Genomic DNA, 15,514 nt, shown 5'->3' on the forward strand with positions numbered 1-15,514 from the left:
AGTATTAAAGCATTTTATGATTGCTCAATAAATATTTTTTTTTATTTTTCATTTTTATTAATATTTTAATTTACTTAAATTAAGTTAATAAATGATTTTAAATTTTATTAAGATAGTATTTTAGGACAATATGTCTTATTTTATTTTCTATACTTTTATTTATTAATAATTTTAAATGAAATATATGTTTCATTTTTATAATTTTAAAATTTTAAAAACATATTGATTGTAACAATCCAGTTTAGATCCTAGTTGGAATAGTTGTTTCAGGACCAAAAATTCAAGTCAGAAAAATATTTTAATATTATTTTTTGTGCTTATAATATGTGAATTGATATCTGTGAAAGTTTCGTGTGAAAATTTGATCGTTTGTGTGCTTAATTTAGAAAAATGACTTAATCGCGTAAAATGTAAAAAGTGGCTACCTATTTGTTAAACGTACTTAAGTGCTATGTCTTATTAAAGGAGAGGTCCTTATGATGCAATTAGACCATAATTAAGGTTAATGGACATTAATGATCATCCATTAAGTGATTTTATAATGGATTATTAAAGGGTAATTTGGTAATTGGTATATTAATCATATATTAAATAAAAACAAAACAAAAATAAGCTCATAATATCATCTCTTTCACCGAAAATTAAAAGAAGAAGAAGCCAAAGCTAGGTTTTGATATTCGACCCTTGTTCATCTTGATTGAGGTATGCTTTGAGCTCAGTTTTTGATTATTTTTACGTTTTTGGGATCGTTGTTTTGTATTCTATCAAGCCCATGCCTAAATTTTAGAATTTGTTGATGATTTTGTGATAAAATTTCAGAATTTGTTGATGATTTTGTGATATTCCATTGTTGGTTTTGTGAGCTTTGTAATGTTAATTGATGAAATATGGAAGCTTGATGATTGATAAATATATTTTGTGTTGGGATTTTTGATGAATTTGAGTAATTTGGGCTAAATTGTGAAAATGAGATTTTAAGGGACTAAAATATGAAATAAATGGGCTTATATGAACTATATGAATATTCGGCCAAGCATGTGTATAAAGAAAATATGTGTATTTTGTAATTTTATGGATTAGGGACTAAAGTGTCAAAATGTGCAAATGTGAGGGCTAATTTGTAAAATTCCCTAATTATATGTTTTTGGATGGAATTGAATGATTTAGTGAATAAAAGAGTTAAATTTGAATGTGTATAGATAAAGAACCAAAGAAAAAGGAATTAGATCGAGGAAAGTCGAAAGTGGTCGAGTAGTCGGTTAAATCCGTTCATTTCCGTATGAGGTAAGTCTAGATACAAATAAATGTGTTTGAATTGAATTATTCATGCTTATAGGATATTGAATTGTGATGAATGGTTATAGAAGCCGAATAAGTGAAATTGAGAAAGTTTCGATAATTTAATGACGTTCGAAAAGCCCCGTACGAACCATAGGAATAGTTAGGATACGTATGTCATGCCATAGGAATTCCGTATAAGACCACATCTGGGACATTGGCATCAATTTGAGATTTACGTGTAAGACCACGTCTGGGACATCGGCATCGTAATTGATTTCATGTAAGACCCTATCTGGGACAGTGGCATTGATATTTGATTACATGTAAGACCACATATGGGACTTTGGCATTGTACGAGCTTTTCGAGTTATCCGCGTATCCTATCTGAGAAATATGTGATTGAATGAATGACTAACCGACTCAGGTACGTAGAGAAGTGTTCAACATTTGTTAATGAGAAGTAAGTATATGTGCAAGTGATGATATGTGATATAACTATGTGAAATTATGCTATATGTGCAATGAATTGGAAATATGTGAAAGGTATATGAATTATGTGGTTTGTAATAGTGTTTGGCTATGGAGTATATGTGTTTTATGATGCTTATATGTTTAAAATGATATGTTTATTTGTATATGGCTTACTAAGCTTTTGAAAACTTACTTTGTATGTGTTTGCATTGTTTTATAGATTATCGAAGCTACCGAAAGTTCGAGGATCGTTAAGGATCATCACCACACTATCGAACTTAATTTTGGTACCTTTTGAAAATGTATATATCAAAGCATGGCATGTATAGGCTAGAGAACTTTGGATATGTTTTGAGATGTGCATATCTAGCCATGTGATATGGCTTGGTTATGGATGAGATTATAAATGAATTTTTGGTATATGCTTTGTGTTTAAAAATGGTATGTTTTGATGTGCTCTTTAATGGCCAAATGAAATAGTCAATTTTGGTAAGTTTCATGGTTGATTTAGGAAGTTAATATGAATTATATGTTTATGGTATGATTTTGGTAAATTAATATGTTTGAGTTAGAATTGTGTATCGAAGTTATTAGTGATATTGAAGCATAAATGATGCTTGATGTGGTAATGTTTTGGTTGCATTTTGGTTGTGAATTATGTGTCATTTTGAGCTTGTTGGTATGACCCAAAATGGGTGGCAATTTGGCTTTTCAATGGCCTATTTTTTGTCCAGACGGGTAAAGACACGAGCGTGTGTCTTAACCGTGTGTGAGACACGGTCATGTTGCACGACCGTGTGTCCCCTAGGGTACCCTACGATTTAAAGTCAGTATACCTTACAATTTTGACATGGCCTAGACACACGGGCATGTCTATTGGCCGTGTGTGGTACACGGGCTGGCACATGGGCGTGTGGTCAGCCGTGTGACCCAAGTCAATTTCGACCACAGCCAAGGCACACAGGCATGTCTCTGGCCTTGTGGGACAAGTCAGCATGTATGCCCTATTTTGCCGCGGCCTAGAAACAAGGGCATGTCTAATGCCATGTGGGCACACGGTTTATTCATACGGGCGTGTCTAATGCCGTGTGGGCACATGGCCTATTCACCCAGGCGTGTGACCTTTGTAACTTAGAAAAATTGTAAAGTTTCGAAAAATTTTGTATGTGTTCAGTTTAGTCCCGACCTTTTCCTAATGCATGTTTAAGGTCTCGTTGACCCAATGATACAATCTACGAGATAGTATGGTTCAATTAGATGGATATCTAACTAAATAAATGAAATAGGCTCAACTGGGATTAAAAGATCAAAAATAAAATGGCTAATTGGAAAGGGAAAATATTTGGTTATCAAATAAGTGGTAAAAGTTGATTATGTTTTGGATATGGTAAAAGGATGGAAAGAAACGATTCAAGAAGCAAGCAAGAACCAACACTAATTAGTGTCGACCCAATACTTATATGCTTTTGAAAAGGTTTGTAAATTCGGTCAAAAACCTCGACCCACTATCAAGAAAGATAGGAACCTCGGTATAGGGTTCGAATGCTACACTTGCGAAAGTGATAAGTTCGAGAAAGGCAAAGAACGGGTTTACACCACTAGCTTTGTAGATAAGCCAACAAGTCTTTGAACAAAATCGGAGAAAATTATTTCTCACCAAATGAGTAGAGTTTCATTAAAATGTCCAAACGTCCTTCAAAAATGGCTGGTTACACATATTTGTAGGTATAGAAAAACTAGCTGAATAGTCACATCTTAATGTGCTAATTAAAACTGAAATTAAACTCAAGTCTCTTGGCATTCTTGTAACAATTAACTCCATCCTTGAATTCTCTTTAATTCAGCTGAAAAAATATCTTTGATTGCTTGAAAAATGTCACTTGAGATGTTCCTTGGCTAGCTGAAAAGACACCAGCTACTTAATGGTGTTTTGAATGCTTGTTTTAATATTTGAAAAAACAAAATCAGCTGGTAGGTGAAGAGGTTGCTGCCGAATTTAAAATGGTGTTAAAATGCTCCTTAAAACTCCTTAATTGATGTATGAAACCTCCCTTGTAACAGCTCCTCCCTTGTAACTGAAAAAAAAAACACTTGAAAAGTCACTTCCATTAAGTTGTAACAACAGCCTTGGAATGTAACGGTTGTGAAATGAAAGGACACCTACAATAAACACATTAAAATGATCTTTATTAAACACAATTAATCACTAATTAAACTCAATCACATTAAACACTTGACTTCAATAAATGAACTAGAAACAAAGGCATCAATTAATGCAGCAACTAGTTTAATTAAAAGAAGCAAAATTAAATAAACTTGAAATCATGCTTCAACAAATTATCCTAGTAACTAGATTAATTAAATAAGCATCTTATTAAATGAAGTTCAATAAAAACTCAAATAAATAAACTAAGATATGTTGAATTAAAACCAGTAACTCATTTATTAAACTTAAGATGAGTTTATTAGAATTTAAATTCTACTTGCAATAAATTGCAAGTAACACCTATAGGGTTCATCCATGCATGATTAATGGGTTCGACTTCTTATTCTTCTCAAACTTGTTCCACGTAGCTTGCCAATGTGTCTTTAAATTTCTTAGCTCGTGACCTTGTAATGACCTAAATTCAAGGTTATCGGAATAGTGGTTTCATAACCACAAATCTGATTTAAAGAGAAATTTATTTTAATATTGTTGCATGAAAATTGATATGATAAGAAAATCGTATGAAAATATTGATAAAAAAATTTTACCGATTTAGTGGTTAGTTAGAAAAAGAAATTATTGAAGAAATTGGGTAAAATAAGGTATCGGGACCTCTATCTCGTAAGACCGAGTCGAAAATAATTTTATAAATATTTATAAAATGTTAGTAATGTAGTAGTAAAATTTCGTTAGGAAATTTTAATGTTTGGGTAGTCAATTAAATGAAAAGGACTAAATTGTAATAGGTGTAAAAGTTGCTAGAAGGATTAAATAGCCTAAGAGTCTAATGAGAAAGGATTTAAAAGGAAATTAGACCCAAAATTTATTTGGGCTGGACGGAAAGGGCATGAAATCAATAGGAAAATTGATAAATTAAGGGCAAAATTGGAATATTGCAAAATTAACTAAATAAAGCTAGGACTAAATAGGAAATATCTAGATTTCTCTTCATTTCTCTTCAATTCCAGCAGCTAAAAATGCCATAGGAGGGTTATATAAGCTGGTATTTCATAATTTTTGCACCAAGTGAGTTAATCCTTGCCTTTTTCTTGTAATTTTTGTGTTTCTAAGACTTTTACAACTAAGTCCTACTATTAAATTCATTAGTTTTTGATTTCATGGATGAAATTGAAAGTCACCATGGTTGAGTGCTGTAAGTTTATGATAAAATAGAGTGAAATTAAAGCTTTAATTTGTTTATGAGATGATTTTATTAGGTAATTTCAATAGAAATTAATTTTTAGGACTTAATTGTGAAAATGTTTGGAATTAAAGTCTATTGCTGAAATTTTGATTCCTAAAGGTTGTAAACTAGTTTAAGGTGATAGAATAAAGTGTTAATTGAGAAAAATCAGCTCAATTGAGAGGCTAATTGAGTAGGGACGAAATTGTTATTTATTAAAAGCTTAAGAGAAAAATGGTAATAAACAGCTTGCACTAAAACAATATTGGACAGCAGCAGTAGACTAACTTTGAAAAATCACCATAAATTTTAGGAATCGAATTAGAAGATGAAAAAAATATTAAATTAAAGCTTATTGAGTCTAGTTTCTCATAGAAGAAACGACATAAGCAATAGATCTGTAAATCATGAGATATATTGAATTTTGTGAGACAATGTTAGAATGAATTAGAGTTCCCCTGTTCTGACTTTTAAAAATCATAAAAAAATTAATAAAAATAATTATGGGCTTAAATTTATATGTATAGAATTATGAATTAGTCTATTTTCAAGATAAATAAACGAGAACATCATCTAAATTCTTTATGAAGAGATAATTAATTTTTAGTGAAGCAATCCCAAAGTTTCTTTTTTTTTCAAAAAAAAGAAAGAAAAAAATAGTCTTTTTTTTTTCGTACTCTTTTATTTTATAACATAAATATTGTTATAAATATTGTTAATAGCCTCTGGTGTGAAAAGAAAAAAAGTTTGTGACGCTGAGATGGGCCCACGAAAGCTAAGATAAAATTGGAAATGCCCTTTCTCTCATACTACTCTTTCGATACAAAATCTAATGGTTTGAAAAAAGAAGAAATAAAAAAAAATATCATATCGAATTCGAAGTGCCATGCTATGAAGGGTCAGAACTGTCAGACAGTAGAACAGGGGTGACTTTAAAGAATAAAATGTACTTATTGACTAAACAAAAAATTCTAAAAATTTTATGGTAAAAATATATATGAGTCTAGTTTCAGGTACAATTAACAGATCTTAATTTGGAGTTTCTTATCTCGAGTTATAAATAATTTAGTGGCTATGACTCAAATAGACAGCTTTGAATAAACTATAAATAATAATAATGAAATTATAGAAATTGTTGCATATGAACATGAAATGTATTAAATTGATAATTAAATTTATTTATTTAGATCCAGAAGATTCAAATACGAAGTTAGATCGAGGAAAGGAAAAAGTTCAGGATTAGTATATTTTTGTACACGAACAAGTATCAAGGTAAGTTCGTGTAACTTGAATTATATTCTTAAATGCTTGAAATGCATGTTTTTGATATGAATATGATTTGAATGTTCATTATATGAAATTTTATGAAACATTGACATATTTGATAAAAGAGGAAGAAATCCCGGTTGAATGAAAGGAAAATTCGATGGATCTCTGAAAAGGAATTGACGGTAAAAAGGATCTAGCCCGGACAAGTGATCCTATCCTGATATAGCCCTCCCGAAGAATATGTGGAAAATGGATTTAGCCCGGACGGGTAATCCAAATTAGGGTATGAATTTAGCCTGGACTAGTAATTCAGATCCAAGCTCATTAGAGTAATTGTCGTTGCAGGAGATTTAGCCTGGACTGGTAATCCCGACAATACTCTATGAGTTTATATTGCAGGGGATTTAGCCTGGACTGGTAATCCCGCTGCAAGGTTCAGGTTCGCGGGAGTGTGCTATCTGAAATGGAAATGTGCGCACATGAATATGATTTGACGGACCCGGAATTGTACACTAAAAGTGTACCTCTGAAAAATCCATCGAAATTCTGATAAATTCAATAGGATAAATATGGAAAAATAACAAGGAAATGGAAATCATGGTATATATTATTGGTACATGGAAATTATTGTACTAACTTGAATGTTGAGTTTGTGCATGTTAGGGTAATAATGCATTGAATGGATATATGAATGTTTATTGTATTGTATTGAAAATATTAGGTAAGTATAATTCTTGTTACATGAGCTTACTAAGCACAAAGTGCTTATCCTGTTTCATTTTCCTCTGTTTTGTAGTGTTAAGAGCTCGGAGGTCGGATTTGGTCGGAGACACATCACACTATTAACCTCAAGATTTCGGTATATAAAGAAACTTATTTTGGAAATTAATGGCATGTATAAGCTAATAAAGTAAATGATTCTATGAAATGAATGTAAGGTCAGCCAATAGTATGGCTAACAAATCTTGGTTTTGGTATGTGATGATGTTATCTTATAAATATGTGTGAATCTATATGCGTTAATCTATCTTGAAAATATGTTGAATTGGATTGGTTGATGTGGATTGATTTTTTTAGTTTAAAATTGCAGGGAAGGTTAGATATCTATAAAATTCGTAAACTCCGATAATACCTCGTACCCTATTCCGGCAATGAATACGGGTAGGGGGTATTACAGATCTAGTAATAGGCCCTTGTGGCAACTCAATGGATTCGGTAGAGACATATCGAGCTAAGGTCGTATCACCTAAGAAAAGGACTTTATGTTGATATTTGACTATGATATGATGATGTATGACTTTTTACTGTGAAATGATTTCAAAATGTTCTTATATGTCTGGTAATGTTTCTTAACCCTAGTCCGGCGACGGATACGGGTTAGAGGTGTTACATTGATTTTTATTTATTTATTTTAAATTTATTTTTTATGATTTTATTTTAAATTGATTTTAAATTTTAATTATTTATACATTTTTGAAAACACATTTATATAATTTTTTTGAATGAATGGTCTGACTGGATTTATAAATAAATAAAATACATAAAAAAATAGAGTTTGGGCTACGGTCCAAGAAAAAACATAAAGAAAGAAATTAAAAACAAAAAACCAAAAAACTACTAGAACAAACGGGCCTAAAACAAACTAACATAACTAGCCCGTCTCATCCGAATGCAACTAAACTAAAACAGAAAACAAATCTTATCCTATGCCAGCCAAATTTAACAGCTGGATACCAATATCTTGTGTCTTTTCACGTCAATCACCCCAACCATTAACTATAGCAAGTTTTCAAAAATTGAAATGAATTCTTATCTACTACCATTTGTTTCCCAACCTTTCATTTCTTCATTTGCTTAGTCCGAAGGCTTTAGCCGAGGGTTCTCCAACACTTGACGAGCCGAATCTGGAATTCCTCCCATCAGGTAAAAACTCTCTCTTCTCTTAGGGCCTCCTTTGCGATAACATGTGCGCAGATATTCTCTGCTTTAGGGAGATAATAGAACTCGATCTCCTGGAATCTATCTTTTCTGCTTTGAATATCCCTGATAATGGCTCCAATGACCGATTTATCTATACTAGTACTCTGGCATTTCTTAATGACAGTTTTCGAGTCCCCCACTTCTTTTATTTTATTTAATCCCATATGAATCCCTAATTTTACTGCCTGTAACCCTGCATATGCCTCTGCCATGAATGGAGTTGCTGTTTCGTAGTGTATGGCTGCTTTTGATGCAAAGATCTCTCCCTCCTCATTCCGTACAAGCAAACCCGTAGCCGATCTGGACGATTAACAGTCAAATGCTGCATCAAAATTAACTGTGACCCTTCCTCTTCTACATGCCTGTTGGGTATTTTCAGCAGATTAAAGAGTAAGTTTTCTCTCTTTTATTGTATCCAACTCTGCGATATAGTTTCGAGTTTGCCTTGCTATTTTGATTCTTGTCGTATTTCTTCTTTCATATAGTAATCGGTTTTTGCTGAACCAGATTAACCAGAGTCCACAACAAAAAGTCAGATTTGCTTAGTAGTCCCTTGGTCGAAGATCCAGTTAAACCATTCCCATATATTCAGATTGTTATGGTTTAATACCCATGTTAGACTTAACTGGTTCCATACCTCAACTATTGTAGGGCACTGTTGAAAAATATGAATGCTGTCTTCTTCTCTTTGGCGACATCTAGGGAATTGAGCTTCCACCACAACCTTCTTGAGCCTTATATTGACAAGGGACGGAATGAAGTTCCATGCAAATCACCATACCGTAATCCGTATTTTTGAGGGGATGTATAATTTCCATAGTTTCCTATAAAAGGTTTTAATTTCAGCATGTAAAGTAAAATTATTAGGATCCAAGCTAGTTTCATGTAATAGTTTATAGGGACTCGTAACGGAGAATTCCCCTGTCAACTCCCCTCTCCATACTTGAAAATCCTCGTGTGTTGTCTCTGCTAGTGAAATCTCTAAGATTTTTTTTTCTATATCCATTCAAAAGGTATTCCTTACGACCTTTGTTTTCCAGCTTCTATTATTGGCTTCTATTAGATCCGACACTAACTTGATATTTTCAATGTTATCTTGATACGGTACTCTATCTTCTTCGTTTCTTGATATCCACAAATCATCCCAAACAGATATTTGATCACCTCTCCCAACCCTCTTGCATAAGCCTTTCTCCAAAAGCCCTCTCGCGGCCCAAACACTCTTCCAGGTGAGCGAAGGTAAATTTTCTAACCGAGCTTTGTAGAAATTTGAATTAGGATAATATTTTGCCTTCAAAACGTGAGCTAATATTGAATTTGGATAATTAACAAGACGCCATCCTTGCTTTGCTAATAACGCAATATTAAACTTCGCAAGATCTCGAAAACCAAGGCCACCTTCTTCTTTTAATAAGCATAGATCTTTCCAAGCACACCAATGAATACATTTCCTATTACGACCCTTTTGCCACCAGAATTTGGCTATTATCCCCTCCAGTTCAGAACATAGAACCTTAGGAAGTAAAAAGCAAGACATCGTATAAGTTGGGATAGATTGGAGTATAGCTTTGATAAAAACTTCCTTCCCTCCCTGGGAGGGATATTTTATACTCCAATTGTCAATTCATTATTTAAATTTATCCATCAAATTTTGAAAAACGACCGCTTCCTTCTACCCACCATATTGGGAACTCCTGGATATCGTTCCGGATCAGTTGATTTTCTTACTCCAAGAATCTGTGAAACTACAACCTTTTCCTTTTCTTATGTATTGGTACTGAAGAAAACAGACGATTTATCATAATTGACACATTGGCCTGAACTCATATCATACTCATTCAAGATTTGTTTTAGAGAATGTGCTTCCCTTTCAGTAGTTTCTGCAAATAAGATACAGTCATCGGCAAAGAGTAGATGAGAGATGGCTGGCCCACTTCGACTAGCTTTAACTCCTTTAAGGATGTTTCTTGCTTTTGCAAGCCTCATTAGACTTGAGAGCCCTTCCCCACAAAATAAAAATAAAAACGGACTTAAAGGGTCTCCTTGTCTAAGGCCTCTAGATAGAAGAAAAGTTTCTCCTATATTTCCATTTAAAACTATAGAATATGATACCATAGACACACATTTCATTAACAAATCAACCCATCCTGGATCAAATCCCATTTTCTTCATTACCCCTCCACAAAATTCCATTCAACCCTATCATTGGCCTTACTTATGTCCAGTTTCACAGCCATAAGCCCTTTTTTCCCTCTCTGTTTGTGTTTTAAAGTGTGCAGAATTTCATATGCTAGTAGCACATTATAGAAAATCAGCCTCCCTGGAACAAAAGCACTTTGTGCTGAATCGATACATTTATGAATCACTACCCGAAGCGATTAGCAATGACCTTAGCTATCAATTTATAAAGCACATTGCATAAACTAATTGGTCTAAATTGTGAAATACTGGAAGGATTCGTAATTTTTGAGATTAACATAATATTTTACTTTACAAAAATTTATATAATTTTAATTACAATTAAATAGTGTAAAATTTCAAAATTATGAATATGGAATAAGATTTTTACTTTACAAAAATGAAAATAAATATTTAATAGATAATTCTTTTAGTATAAATATATATTTAATGAATTTTTAATAATTTATTTTTTAAATTTTGTACATATAGAAAAAAAAAACTTTTCTATGACATAGTTCCAGTATTTTAATTTATTTTTCTTATAACTTTAAAGTATATTTTTTAAATATAATATGAAGGTTAAATAAACTAATGTAATTTTAAAACTTTAAATAATAAATATTTTTAATTATTGGCAATTTAAATTTATTTTGATCATTAAATTAAATTTCTTTTTAATTATTTTAAATTGTTTCAAAATTGTACCTATTTCTTTTATATTTAATAAATAATAGCTTATTATTAAAATTTTAAAAGCAAATAATCATAAATTATTAGTCACTTTTGTTTACCTCAGGCTACATTTTAGTTAATTACGTTATCGCATTGTAATATTTTAGTCACTTGCGTTATCGTATTTTAACATTTTAGTCACTGAATTTTTAATGGTGTAACGGTAAGCTAATGTGGCACGTTAAATCATCATTTTAAACAAAAATTTTAGGTTAATTTATACAATCGGTCCCTGTATTTTTTCGTTTTAAGCAATTTACTTTTTTATTTTATGTGCTTTTAACTTTCTTTCTTTTTTTCTTTATTTTCCATTCTTTTCTATTTCTCCATCTATTTTCCTTCATTCTCCATTTCTTTTAACGTAGTTTTTCTATGTTTTCCATTTGTTAAAACTAGTCCCCTATACTTTTAGTTTTTTGAACAATTTAATTTTTTGAGTGAGACAAGTTTGCGAACTAGTTTTAACAAATGAAAAACATAGAAAAACTACATTAAATGAAATGGAGAAGGGAGGAAAATAGAGGGAGAAGCAAAAGAGAATGGAAAATGAAGAAAAAAAAAGAAAGTTAAAAGAACATAAAAGAAAAAAATTTAAATTGCTCAAAATGAACAAAATATAGTGACCAATTGTAGAATTTAACCAAAAATTTTCATTTGAAATGATAATTTAACATGCCACGTAAGCATACTGTTATACTGTTAATGGTAATTAACGACTCAGTGACTAAAATGTTACAACACAATAACGTAAGTGACTAAAACATAACATTTCAAACAAAAATAACTAAAATGCAACCCGAGGCAAATAAAAATGACAATTTTGGTAGTTTAACCTTTTATTTATATGGTTATTTATATATATATTTCTTTTTTATTATTAAGTTATATTTAAATATGTTGGTATACTTAAATTAAGATTTAATAATATTTATAATGTCTTTTTGTTGTATTAAAATTTATTAATAATAATATTAAATTATAAGATAATTATTTTATTATTTATTAATATTTTAAGTAATTAAAATTTTTGTGTATATATTAAATAAATAAAATGCATCCCATGGGTAACAAGCTAATATAATAGTATATTATAGTAAAAGCCTTTGATAGAATCCTATAATGATGACAAAAACTCTTATAGGTATATTTTACTAAATTAATTAAAATAATGAAGGTTAACATTTACTTATTATTATTTTTGTTTACCTTATCTCTGAAAAAAAAAGTAATAAAATTTTAATTCCATAATTGATATATGGAATAATTTTTTCGCCAAATTTTCATTTATGAATATTGAACTTTTAAAATGCTTTTATGGAGAAGATATTCACCTTTAAATTTCCATAATCTATAATTTGCTTAAGATTTATATTTTGATCTATATGTATAGGTTTAATATCAATGTATATTAATTTTAGTACAATATAAAAATTACTTTAATATTACATATATTTTTTAATATATTATTTGTCAAATACTTTAGTTTAATTTCTTACTTATATTATTTTTAAACCGCTTAATTTTAAAAATAATAATATGAATTAATTTAATATATTTTAATTATTAAATACAATAAATTTTATTTAATATTTTAGTTATAGTGTAAAGGCTAAATTAATTATTAACCATTGAGTTAATGCACCATACTATCATTTTGTTAAGGGGTAATGAAAATTAATGGATGAGTGAAAAAATATAATAATATAATAATACTGGTGACCATTATATATATAACTTTTGAATATTGGTTAACCCAAATATAATCTTAACTTTAATCAAGTGACCATTTCAATAATTTACCATTTAAAATTATAAAAGAAGAAGAAGAAGATAGATTTGCCCAACTATATAAAAGAGTCAAGCTGTGACATCATCATCATTTTTAAAATATATATATAAGCTGAGTTTTTGACGAAATTTGGAAAAATTGTTGGCCAAATGACTAAAACTATATATTTAGAAAAGTAAATAAAAATAAAAATATCAATTTATAATAAAAAAAGTAAAATAAAAAGGTTCTCTAAAAAATTTGACCCACTGAAAATTGCTACAAATTTTAGGCCATGGAACAAAATGAATGTACCTGATAATGATTGTTGCTTCTAATCTTAAGTAAGAATACGTAGGACTTTCGTGAGTGGGCGTTGTGGCTTGGTCCCTTATAAATCTATTCATGGACTGGGTAGGGTTATTTATGGATCGGCTAAGATGTTTATCTTACTAGGTCTAAACTAATATTTACATAATAAAGTAGATTTTTTTTTAATTTTTCATCCATTTTAAACTTATGTATAATATTTATTATAGAATTTATCTTTTAATTTTTTTTTGTTTCAAACAGGCAAAACAATCTATCCGAACCCAGCCCATGTTTGGTCTCAATAAAGTCTAAAAAAGAAAAAAAGATCTTTAAACAGTTGGGTGTATCCTACTCAATGTTCAATGCGAGAGAAAGAGATCATACTTTCCAAGAGTTCAATACAATAAGAGGGTAAATTGAAGGGTTGCAATGACGAATGAAGATGATGGAACAACACGAGGATGCTTAGAACACAAATAGAAGGCAAAATGTCAATAAGCACGAAGCTGAGGAAATTTCCCAAGCATCACACCTCCATAGGTGTAATAATGTTTCTCCACTTCCATTTCCACGGCAAGATAATATGAACGATTTAAAGAAGAAGAAGAAGTCGATTTGCTTTGTAGATACAGTATTCCATCCATATTTGATGTGCTATTTTGGAATACGATATGCCCACTAAACTTGATTTTAATTATTGAAATCCAAAGCCCATAAAATATTTCATATGTTGGAATTAATCATGTTTTGGGATAGTCTTTGGTTTGGGCCTGATACGTTTATTGAACTCGTTCTATCAATTTTGCAATTTTATTTTCATTGTTTTGGGTTTTATGGCCCATTAATTTAAAGTTTTATAATTATCTATTCTATTGTTATTTTTTGTTTTATTTTTTATTTAAAATACAAAATACATATAACAAATACAAAAATTGAAAGATAAAAAAAAAAAACTAAGAGTGCACATAGGTCATGTGTCCTTGCAATCTCGCTCAACCCTTAGCAATGTTATTCAAAGTATCATAATAGTGCACAACTCTACCACCTCTTATTGGTGTTAGGTGTTTTGATTTTAATCGAGCTAACTGCACAGTCTTAAGTTGAGAATTCACTTCAAATTGCTTGAGTCAAACTGAACATTTAATTTGAGAATCCTAAAGAATGTTCAATGACACTGAAGCTAAAAAGCTACTAAGGCGAAAGAGTGAAGAAAAATAAGAGCACTCAACAAAGCTAGAGTAAATTGTCTTAGTGTATCAAATAAGTTAATAATGAATGGCACAAATGATGTTGGGGGAGACCTTTATTTATAGTTGAGTCCACTTTAAATCAATAATAGAAATTAAATTACATCAATGAATTAAAATATATAGACTCTTTATCATCTTCATATTTAGAATTCAAATAACCTAGTAAATTACAAGTTACGAGAGTGTTTATGGAGTCACTAAGCTTTAAATAGACGGGCTAGAAAATATTCCAATATTAGGCTAGTCCTGATAAGTCAAAATACGCCCAAATTTACCTATAAGTACAACTTAGGTCAGTGGTGCATGCCTCAGTTATGGGCTTTTGTACGAGAGTAGTGGCATTCTTTTCTAGCTGTTCTAGTGACACCCTTATGGTATATACAAAATGGGACTAGTATATCTTATCTTAGAACTATCATAATGCCTCAACTGGTTCCCAATTGGCCTCGTTGTCAAGTAGTCCCTTCTAGTGGACAAGGTACTCATGCCTTTGCTTGTACTTTTATTGTCATACAATTAGATAAGCCGAAATACATTGAGCATCTTAGTCATAGGAGACCTTCACTCCTAATGGTACATTGAGCATCTTGGTCATAGGAGACCTTCACTCCTAATGGCAACGTTGCAACTTTCCTTAGTATGGATCCTTCTGAATGTTTCTTTTTCATGTTTGATTATTCTTTATGGTCCTCACGGATTTTCACTTAGGCATAACATTGAACGAGGGTCAATCCAATTCAATAGAGCTACACTCAATTCAATAATCAACCAAACAATTGTAAATATATGCAGATCTTGTAGATTGAGTACTTAACTGATTAACCTCAGGCAAGACCTAACCACAATAAGCGTTTAGTACATTATGGAATTAAGGAGATAAA

General features: G+C 30.7%; 1 long non-coding RNA gene across 2 annotated transcripts; it reads left to right on the forward strand.

Moving 5' to 3' along the window:
• The first annotated feature begins 8,092 nt into the window (after nt 1-8,092).
• On the forward strand, nt 8,093-14,248 carry LOC107904758 (uncharacterized). Of its 2 annotated transcripts, XR_001686329.2 has the most exons (4): nt 8,093-8,333; nt 8,625-8,780; nt 8,898-9,629; nt 13,645-14,248. It is a non-coding gene; the product is annotated as an uncharacterized lncRNA (long non-coding RNA). The 2 variants fall into 2 exon arrangements; XR_001686347.2 differs by lacking the exon at nt 13,645-14,248 and having other exon boundaries at nt 8,611-8,780; nt 8,898-9,413.
• Nucleotides 14,249-15,514: the final 1,266 nt, after the last annotated feature.

This window comes from Gossypium hirsutum, chromosome A08 (genome assembly GCF_007990345.1).
Source record: "Gossypium hirsutum isolate 1008001.06 chromosome A08, Gossypium_hirsutum_v2.1, whole genome shotgun sequence".
NCBI classification, from domain to species: Eukaryota; Viridiplantae; Streptophyta; class Magnoliopsida; order Malvales; family Malvaceae; genus Gossypium; species Gossypium hirsutum.